This window comes from Pinus tabuliformis, chromosome 5_2 (genome assembly GCF_031772625.1).
Source record: "Pinus tabuliformis cultivar Carrire ecotype Pingquan chromosome 5_2, CPIR1, whole genome shotgun sequence".
Classification (NCBI taxonomy): Eukaryota; Viridiplantae; Streptophyta; class Pinopsida; order Pinales; family Pinaceae; genus Pinus; species Pinus tabuliformis.
In genome coordinates this window covers 512,837,317-512,849,172 of record NC_142306.1, presented here as the reverse complement: position 1 = coordinate 512,849,172, position 11,856 = coordinate 512,837,317, and positions in this window count along the sequence as shown.

Here is an 11,856-nt window from a genome sequence, read left to right as displayed (position 1 = left end):
TCCTCATCTCGATTTTTCTTGATTTTAGGAGCTCGATCTTGAAATAGCTGTAACTTTGTAATTTTAGATCTCTGAGTTCTGAAATTTCTTCCTTTGGTAACCCTCTGAGTAGTATTTCTAGCTCCATAAGTCTGATCAAGATTGGATTCTCTAATGAAGAGTTATGCCAATTCTCCCATGATGACCTGAGTATAGACTTATTCAGTAGAGCGAATTTGTACGACGTGCTGCGGGTCACTGTTTCAACCTTAGGTTCTGATAATGCTACCTAAAAAACTATAGTCCGTCCTCTTTCTGAAACTTCTTACGAAAATTCAATTTGATGCTCAGAACAAAAGTTATGATGATTTTCCCCTGGTCACCTGTTTGGAATGTAATTTGGGAGTCTGCAAAATCTCTAACTTCCTCAAATCATAACTATGAAGATATAGCGAGACAAGATCTAAAATTCAGACCCGAGGTTTAGATCAATTTTTTATCAAATGGGTTTTTTTTTCACTTCTAACACGTCGCAGAAAAAAAGTTATAGCGAAAATTCCACGATGACCTGTTTGGAGCAACGAAACCCTAGAATCCAAAGCTCTGATACCAAATGTTATGAAACCAACTCACAAAAAGATAGAAAAGATAGATGAACACCTTAGAAATAAGACTCTTAGAGGGGGCAACCTCCTTTAAATTATACAAATGAACAATTCTTGGATGATACACATGAAAAGACTTCCTTTCTATATATAGGAGTCTAAGGGGCCATAATATAATTAGAGCCGACATAACAATAATAACAATAGTGGGTTTCTATGGGGCACAATAATAACAATATGGGGACTACATGGGCACAACAATATAATAAGGGGATTGTACTAATAACAATAAGGGGTTACACTAGTCGTATAGGGACCTAACAGTACCCCTATAACTCATCAACACTTTCAGGCATCCAAACCTTGTTAAGACATATTCAAACAAGAATTTTGATGTTGTAGCCCTTGTACAATCTTTTACAGGTTGTGCTTCTGCCCATTTGGTTAGATATTCCATCACAGTGGTAACATAGTGTGCACCCGTTTTCTTTCCAGGGGATTGAATTTTCCCAATAAAATCAATCACCCACTTCTCAAATGCCTACAAAGATACCTGAGGATGTAGTGGTAGCTCATCCCTTCGCAATGGTATTCCACTTATTTGACATGCGTCACACACCTTACAGTACACCTTGGAATCCTTGTGCAATGTTGGCCACAATAGACCCATGCACAAAATCTTTTGCACAGTTTCTTTGCCTTCATAATGGCCTCTCGCAACTCCCCCATGAGCTTTGGTGAGAATTATATCCCACTCAAAGTCTAGCACATATCTCTGTAATATTTCATCTGTACCCATTTTGTACAAATGTCCTGCAATGACTGAAAAGTCAGCTATGTGCACTACTAATTCCTTCTTCTGCCGACTACTATACCCTTACAGCGCTATCCCTATAGTTAGGAAGTGAATAATGTCTACAAAATAGTCATCCGCTACAAGCACCACAAAGAGGTGCACATCTGGCAAACCTTCCTCCAAATTACAGGGTTCTTCGCTTGTTTCAATTCGCAATATATGGTTAGGTCCAGCATTCAACCTGTCCAGCTTCACAATGACTTCAAAGTCATACTCTTGAAATAATAACAACCATCTGCAATTTTTCCCCCCAACACACGCTTGTTGACCAAGTATTTTAAGGCAGAATGATCTGTATACATCTTGAAATACCCTCCTAATAGATAATGCCCGAAATTTTGTAGCGCATAGACCATGGTCAACCCTTCACGCTCAGTCATTGAATACTTTTTCTCGGCCTTCGATAACTTCCTACTTGTGAAGACTATGGATGGTCCATTTCTCCTTCACTGGCCTGTGTTAGCACTGCACCCAACTCCATGAAAGAAGCATCCACATGTACATGAAACTCCTTTTTCCAATAAGAAAATATCAATATTGGCGCAATTACATATTTTCTTTTAACACGTCTAAACTGCACTGATAGTCTTCATCCCAATAGAATGTCACATCTTTCATTAGTAGTTTTTCCATGGGCGTGGTTATTTGAGCATAAGCTTTGATAAATTTTCTATAGTATCTCGTATGTCCCAACATCACGTGCAGTTGCTTGACATTCTTAGGAGCCTCTAAGTTCACAATTACCCCTATATTTCAAGGGTCCACCATTTATCCTTGCTTGCACACAACATGACCCAGCAAGATCCCAAAAGGAACACAAAATATGAATTTTTTCAAATTCAGCGGTGTCTGGTATCTATGACATGTATCCAACATAAGTCACAAACTTGTTACATCACACTTCACCAAGATAAACACCATCTAGTCATCAAAGCACACTTCTAGGAACTTATGAATGAATTCCTTGAACGTTGTTATGACTACGCGGGAAAATATTGTAGGCACATTCTTTAATCCAAATGGAATAACAATTTACTGAAAGAAACCCCACTTGGTTGCAAAGGTGGTCTTGCTTCTATCTTCTGGGGCAATCTTGATCTGATGATACTCGGAAAACCCATCAATAAAGGAATAGGCCTCCTGCCCACCCACATTGTCGAACACTTCATCTTTAAATGACGTTGGAAATGAATTGTGAACACATGCATCATTAAGCTTCCGCAGATCTACGCAAATCCTTATTTTTCCTTTTTGTTTCTTCTCTTGGACCACCATCAGGCTCACCCCATCAGATTCCTCAATAGGTTCCATGATGCCTACCTCCAATATTTTATCCAACTGTTGGTGAACCTTTTCCTTATACATATGGTTAAGGTGATAAGGCCTATGTTCAACAGGCTACGTTCGACTTCAATGTGATCTTCATAACGCTCAAATCGTTGATTATTTCCTTTAAATCCAAAAAATTAGTGGGGAAGAGATGATGGTATTTGTGAAGTAATTCAACAACTTTATATACTGTAGTGTTGTCCCAATAATCTCCAATTTTTGCGAACTTCGGTTCTTCTTTAGTGCCAACGTTTACTTGCTTCATTTTCAAAGGTGCGGAGATGTCTGGGTTCTCAATTTGTGGGTCCCCTACTTTGCGATGCCCTTCTGCCTCTGGAATATTGATATTCCTCGGGTCTTCTTCCTCCTCTTCAGCGGTCACATTATAGCATTCCAATGCATGGCACTGTTGGGTTCTCCAGTCCGTTTGGGTCCATTACATAGGTTCCTTTAGTGTCCTAAAGATAACCACTTTAATCTCTTGCAGTGCTTCATCAATGCTTGCAAATCCATCTTCAAATTTGAAAATCAATAAGAAACCTTCCTTTAATACATCCCATTTTGAAGTTCCATGGTGAAGCTCCGTTTCAAGATACCCATTCATGGGGATTGTATCCAAGGTATGACAAAATATGTGTACCCATTATGGCTACAGTTTTGTCCCTCGTGCTTTAGTCCATTTTGCCAAGTGATCACGTAGATCATCCTTTCCATTATACTGCTCATTCATTCTGGTATTAGCACACCCAAAATGTAGCTTCATCATTCTATTGTAATCTCGCCATCCAACAAAACTATCCTTATGCATACCACACCATCATGCAGGCGTAGCGTGCAACGCCAAATCTAATGCTTGAAAGTAGTGGTCCTCAGGGACTTCATGCTCAAAGTCATCTAAAAACAGATCTACGTCAGTTAAACCATCATACTAAGGTAACTTTCTTACCTCTGACGAAACACAATGCAGCAACTTTGTCATCATATTGCATCATAATGTATAAACTTCATGTAAGCACTTCTTCCAATGCTCTAATTCCTCGTCTGAATCAGAGGTGAAAGAACTCTCCCAGTCCCATGCAATCTGTCCACCTTTCGTTGGATTGATCCAGTCTTGATCTCGCGCTATTATCTTGTAGATTTGATCCATCACATTGTCACTTTCTTAATAGTCGCAGATTGGTTCAGTATAGCGCGCTCCTTCTGCAGGATCCAGTGGCACTATAACTCGAAGCTATTTTCTTTCAAACGAATTTGTCATTTTCTTCAAATTAATGACCCCATTCATATCAATATCCCAGTCAAATCCTAGGAGCACGGGGTAAGGATTACTGTCATCGATAATTTCTATAACTTCAAAGACTACTACTACACTCACACCTTCAATATCAACTGTTACTCCATATAACCGTCCCATGGGGATGATTTTCTGCTAATTCGTCATCCTGAGCTAAATCAAAGACCACTGCAACATAGGTCTCCCCATCCTTTCCCATGTCTATTTTGATAGAAAATTCGAATTGGACCCTAGATCCAAGATGACCTAGTCCATTTCATAATCATATGTTTGCATTGTTAGCTGCATCTCTCGCCCTGTTCATGCCTTATGCTTACCAATATTTATGACTGTGAGTTGTTCATCAGAGGCCATTTCTTTACTGGTGCATTTATTATTAATTCCTGCAGTCCTTCCACAACCTTTCTATCATACAACAGCTTCATGTAGGTATCCAAAAACGTAGTGAGTACAGAAGGATCAACCTCTGTTGGCACACTGATTTCTTGCATCTTGTCCTGGCTTCCTGAGGTGTAGGACTCAATGAATCTCTTCATGGCTTCCATAAATGTTTGCTTAGCACGATTTAGATCAAATTCGTCCTCTTTTTCTGGAGCTTTGTGGACCCATCCATCTTCTTCAGGCTATTTACCTTTATCAAAGCCAGTCGTCATTCCAATTATCAACACAATATTAATGCTTTGATATTCGTCACGGGGTTGAACACTCATCATTTTTAAATTTTGTGTAGGTTGTTGAGGCTATGTTTTCTTTTCTTGCATCTTAACTATAAACACCAGGTATTCTTCTATGGTATGGTCAAACTGTCTGCAGTATTGACATGACGGGTATGTAGGATTTTGGCAATCTCATGCAAAGTGCCCTGGCTGTCTGCAGTTGTAGTAGATAATCTGATCACGACCTCTACTAGGTCCTCCTCCTCGACCCCGTCCTCAACCCTGAAAACCCCCATGCACTCTTCTAGCACCTTGTTCTTGAGGTCGAGTCTCTTCTTGCATACAGTAAGTAGGATTTCTTTCCATCATCAGCTCATAGCTTCGACAGTGGCACTCATCGTGGCCCACAGATTTTCAGAAATTATAGAACAACTGCTGAGGTGTTTGAACAAACTTTTGAAGCAAGTGGAAGTTATCCGTCGCATGTTGCCTAGTAACTTGACAAATGGCACACCATAGCATGGCCCCCATGCTTGGCCCTGCTGGGGCTTCTAGCTTTAGTGGAAATCCCCCCCCCCATAATATAATTTGCAAACATGAGACAATGATGCTTATTGTGCCCGTGGCCCTTGGACTTCAAACACCAAACTTCTGCTCGCATGTCAAGCTTAGTATCCTTGTCTTTCATCAAACTCTGTAACTCTATGTGTAGGCTTGCTAATTGTGAGTGGATTTGCTACACCCTTAGGTTCATGTCCTGAATATGTGATGCGTGTAGCCTCATCGTGATCTCCAAGGCTTCTACCTATGTAACTATCTTCTGTTGTGACAGAGCAATTCTCAAATGGGGCAAAAGCAACATTATAAACCAGTCGTGATGTTGGCTATCTGAGATCTGCATTTTAGACTATCAGATCTAGCACTTCAACCTCTTATCAAAGTCCCAAGGCATCTCTTCAACTTTCATCATGATCTCTTTAAATTCAATCACCGATTGTGAATCAGATTTGGGTTTACTAAACTCTTTGTTCAAAGTTGTTTGAGTTTCTGCTAGCGATGCACAAGGATTGTCAGTACAATACTTAATGTACCAGGTCAACGCACGACCCTGCAAGGTGATAACCAGATGAGCCTTCTTTATATTATCATCGGTGATTTGTTGTGTTGTCCAAACAACATTCGCAGCAAACCAAAACTGCTCTAGATATTCACTTCCTATGCCCTTGAAGATTGGCATCTTCATTATGTTAGCCATGTTGAATGGTGGCGGTGGAGGTGGAGGTGTGGGTGGTGTATGTGGTGGAGGTGGAGTGGATAGATTATTTTTCCTAGGAATACCCTAAGTTATTAGTTGAACAACACTTCACGACGTAGTCTGTACCGCCCCTTCATCGTCGCTTGAGGGAGGTCTAACCAATGGTCTATATTTAGGTCCTGATCCTGTGCGATTTCTAAAGAATATTCCACATCGCATAGCTCCGAACATCAAGGTAATTGAATTACCCATTTTTCATATAATATCATTTTAATCCAAGTATTCAATGATCTTAAATACTTACCTCGTGGTCCTTTGAATAATCTTTGCTATAGCTGACTAAGGTATCAACTACAAATTTTGTAACAAATCCTCCCAAAATTTGATCAAGACAATGATTGACAGCCATTGCGATCTTGTTTTCAAAGGCTTCTAGTCATCACACTAATTCTCTAGTGCACACTATGGAACTATCGAGCTTCCACCTTCCTTGACTATCGATCAATTTAGCTAACCACTCATATAGTTCAATTGGGGAGGTGCAGAAGAAGATTTCCTGTATCTCCGTATACATATATCTATTAAGCCAATCTTCCTTTGACATGCGTGGATTCCTATTTTCTTGCGCCGTGAACTCATGAATCTTCTGATCCAACCACTTTTCAATTTCTTTCTTGGTCGAGTTCCAATGATGTGACATCACACATCTCTTTTAAGCAGATCTCGATCCCGGCAACGATACCATTTCTTGGCTTAGGGGGTCCTGACCCAGGTTCATAGTTAGTTGTGCCAAACAACAAAACCCTACACTACTGGCCCTTTTGGCAACAACCCGCGTAGCACAGGCTGCAGTCTCACCTGAAGTAGTATGGGGGGATGCAAGAACCAAGTTTCTGCATCCAGAAACTAGTGTGATGTCTTCCAGCGCCTTGGATCTACCTCTGTGTAGATTGATAAACTTTTAGGGCACGTCACTTCATCTCAGTTAAAGCAGCCTTATGAAGGTCCATGTTCAGTCCTTGTAGACTCTTAACAGTCAATTTACCTACTTATGCGCATCAAAAACCCTAGATTGGAGTTCGCGTAGATCTACTTTATTCGTCCTAAAACAGAAGAGAAATGATCTAAAACTTCGCGGAAGTGGCTAAGCATTCATTTCATACATTATTAATACAGTTTCAATAAATTCACGTAGCATTCAATCATTATTTCATAAAACATGTCATTCATTGGCAGCATATAACATAAAAATATACAAACAGAAATACTCAGTAATTCTTTGGAAAATTGTCTTTATTGATCTTCAATTCACTGATTATAGACTCAAACTACCTTACACACACAAATGTAGGGGTTCGCGTACTCAGCTATGGACTCTACCCAGACCTCCGTGCACTCAGCTGCGAAGCCTTTCCTTCTCTACCTAAGTGCAAGAAGCAGAGCCTTCCTGCCTTAACTCCTGCCCAAATCTCTTCAATGAACCTAATTCTCTCTCAAACTTTTTTCTTAATCTTTTCCTAAGAATCGCTAAGGCTTGACTATTTATAGACTTTTCTATGCAATGCCATGGTCCACAAACCATGGGTGAATGTCAAAACTGACTCAAAACTTTACTTAAAACAAGGGGCCAAGTCCCTTTGACTCTTATTCATCTACGCGCTCCACTTCCATATATCGCAGAGACTTTACATCCTTTACAAAACTGAATGCAAAATTTGGGTCATCTAACCCCAAACTGACCCAGGGGACCCCATCCCAACTAAAAATAAGTTAGCTCCTAATTATTATGGGCCATACCAAATAATCAATAAAATAAGTAGCATAGTTGAAGGATTGAAGCTACTAGAAAATTGTCTAATCCACAACACATTTCATGTATCAAGTCTCAAAAAAGTGCTGGGAAAAAATCAAACAACTCAAACGAAGATACCTGAGACTGACGAAGAAGAGAGGATCATATTAGAACCAAAGGGAATACTTTCTACCAGAGAGAAATTACTATGATCCAAGACTATTAAAGAATACCTTATCAAATGGAAGAGACTACCAGAATAAGATTAATCGTGGGAGACAGAATGTTTTCATCAACATCACCCAACATTACCTATTGTTTGAGGAAAAATAATTTTAAGTGAGAGGCAAGGTTATGAATAAATATTCATAATTAAATATTAATTAAATAAATATATTAAACTCATAAATATTAATAATTAATAAATTAGTTAAATTAATTGCCCATTAATTGTTAAAGGGAACATATGTCACAGGACATGATCTTTAGTCCTTGTGGCCAGTCAATGTCTATAAAGGTGAACCTCCCAAGGAATTTTTAATCATCATCAAAGTATTTGAATAATAAAATATATATACATTGTACAAATAAGTGTGGTATGCAATTGAAATTCCCAGTGAGCATATATTTTCTTTTTTCGAATCGATATCAAAGTCATTGATGCTCCATCAGATTATAACATCTTATTAGGTCATAGTTACACTTATGCCATGTCTGTTGTCACATTCATTGTCCTTCACAAGATGTGATTTCCCCACAATGTAAATATCATCACTATCGATCAGCTGACTTACTATGACCCTCAGTCTCAAACATCTCCTCAGACCAATATCTCATCAATGACTAGTAGTAAGACTATCACTTCCCTTACCGATGTGTCTCTTGGAGTTTATAATATTATGCGCTTCTTGGGGCTTATTATGGGCCACCGCCCATCCCTTCTGAGCCTAGCTCGTCGAGTTTTTGCATGCTTTAGGAATCACAGGCCATCCATAAGCGGTCTGGTACACCTTCATAGCACCCACGCTCTTGCAACCTCCTACTCCTAACTCAACCCAACCTTCAAGTACAATTCCTCCATGCCCATTTCCTTCTATTGGCATCTCTCTCAGCCATTTTCAACCCCGAACTATTCCACTTGGTCTTAACCATCTGGGAGCAATTCCCCCAGATCATTACCCTTCTGATCAGACACCTTTCTTATTATTTCCAGCTAGAATATTTTATACCCCTGTTATGGCTACTTTGAGTTCACCTAACATTATCTTGGGGATCCCAGTCAGGTACATTTATCCTCCTGCAAACACTCCTCGTAATAAACTCAAACCTTACATAGATTTGACCCTGTTTCAACCCATTATTCCTACCCCTTCCTTTGCTTCAGTTCCAAAACAACCTCAACAGGAAGCCAATCTTGTTTCGAAATCATCTAGTGAGGGTAGCAAAGCCCAGAAAAATTGACCCAAAGACAAGGCACCCCAAACAACTCCAACTCCTCCTAAGCCTCCAAAGCCTACTTCTCCATGCACTTTGTGTGATGTTGATGGGCACGCAAATAATAATTGTCTTGAGCTCCCTCATATTAAGAATGTGGTCCGTGATACCTTCCCTAACTCTAACATTCCTAAGGTCCATGTCACCTTACCCAAGTCAACTAAGAAGAATAGTTACTTATGCACAAATCACCCTTTTTATCTATGTGATAACTATGGTCTGTAGGTTTTAACCCCATACAAAAATTACCTGCATATGAATTCTAAAACATAGAAAATAAACAATGTGAGAGCATAATAAATAAAACACATATACACAGAGATTTTCCCCTAGATCCCAAAACAGGGACTACAAGCTTTATTTTTCATTATTTTCCTTTCAATGTTACAATACATATTTATACATGTCGAAGCATCAATACCATGGACCGAAAACCATCGCATCCAAAACCATGTGCAAAAGACATGCACAAAACCATAGGTAGGTCCGCCCAACCTAACATAGGGTTCAAAACCAAAATTTTCAAGGGCACTACCCTGGACCCCATAGTGTTATAGACATTTTTGTGCCTTGCAGCCTCGAGCATGAAATGTCCATAATCTAAGGGATCCAAAGTCCCTAAACATGTTGTTCCTACCCTAGAGGAACAAGGCCAACAAACCACAGCAATTCACAGAAGTTTTCCACCTGAAACTGCTCAAAAACAAGCCAATTCTGGATCATGTCAACTGCTCCACTGAGCATCTGCGCTATATGTCAACTGCTCCACTGTCTACCTGCGTTGAATGTCAACTGCAACAAAGGCTACCTGCGCTGAGCGAGTTTGGACAAGTGGCAGGCTCATTCCTCAAGGTGTCAATGCTCAGGAAGCTTCCAAAATGACACTTGTATTAGGGAATTCGACTGGTGATGAGTAAGAGGTTCCAAATCTCCAAGTGGAAGCAAGAACCTCCAAGTGGACTCAAGAACTGAGAGAGGGAGAGGACACTAGTCAGATCTCAAGCTGACTCATCCTCTCTCCAAAATAACTATATATAGATCTCTCCTCCATGAGATCTAGGGGCTGGAATTTTGTTATTGCAAAGAATTGTTGTTGGTTTGAGACTGGAAACATTGGGTGCTTAATGCTTTGAAGGGAGCTGAAGAAGGAATTCCATTCTGCTGGGAAGGAGATGCTGGATTGGAGCCCTATGGGTTGTATCTTTTCTTGAACCCTGTTACTTATCAATAAAGCTATCTTGGTTTGCTCCTATATACTGGTGTATTTGCATGATTGCATTAGTGTATTTGATTTACTTCTAATCTTGAATCATTTATGAATATGAATATTTGCCTTTGTGTTGTGTTCTTCTCTTGTCGCAAGTAGCTGTTCTCTTGTCACAGGTAGCTGTTCTCTTGTGATCTCGTGGGAATCAAGTAGCTGTTCTCTTGAGCAAGCGAGGAGGCGAGTAGCTGTGAACACCCAAAGAGAAGAGGATCTAGATCGAGGGACAAACGGAAGACAACGGTAAGTCTATCGATCTCCCCTCTTTCAAATTTCATAAAGGAAGAAACCAAAATAGTTGTATCTGTTTGTTGCTAAGGCTCTGTCACACCTTAGGTGGATAGGATCGTCCTGCATAGGCATTTTTCCCCACAACAAATTGGCGACTCCACTGGGGAGATCTGTTTTAGTCATTTTATTTGTGTTTCTATCATTGTTTGTTTCATAGACTCAACAGCAACAATCGAACTGCTTCTGCAAAGTGGACAGTTGTTGCATTGATCCTTCACTGGATTTTGTCTATGATCTAAAAAATGGACTCATAAATGATTTGATGATCCTTTGTGATAGATCTTAGTACCCTCTCAAAGCATCCCTTTGATTATACCTTGCTTGTGTTTCTGATTTGGCCTGAAACCGTTGATTATTGAGCAATCTGTGACCCAGAACCCAGTGAGAAACGAGAATTTCTCCTTCAGCGCAACTGCTGTGAAGGCATTCTGCATTTCAGCGCAGGTCCCATGAAGGCTACCTGCGCTGAATGTCAAAACCACAGTGTTGAGGTTTCGCTGAACCAGTTTGACCTTGTGCAGCTGGGGTTCTCTGCTCTCTGTTGCCCTGTTTTGATCTCTGTTTTTTGCAGCCTGTAACCAGCATAGGTACCAGTCTGATAACTCCTTTTCTCTGCTTAAATTCCACCTCCTTTTGTACAAAAATACTGTGAGTGTTTTTATGTGTTTGTGGCATCATTTACAGTTTTCCTTTGCATGAGTGAAATAATCATCCTGTAGCCCTTGATTCAGATCTGTTGACTGTGACCTTAGGAGAGAGTTCATTGGCTGTTTACAGTTGATTATACATTTGCTTTTGCTTATTGGTTTGATTTTGTCTCTTTTAAGTGTCGCAAACAAGTGTTCATTTCGAATGTTGCAAAGTGTTGTAATCTCTTCTACCCTTGTTGATTTCGAAAAAGTAAACTTGTTTGTACTTGTCATTTTAAAAGCAAATTCAAAGTTGTACAAAAAGCTTTCTTTGTAGGCATCAATACTAAGAAAGTGGAAAAACAAACACCTGCATTGTGCATTTGCATTTTGATAAGTTTGCATGCTTGAT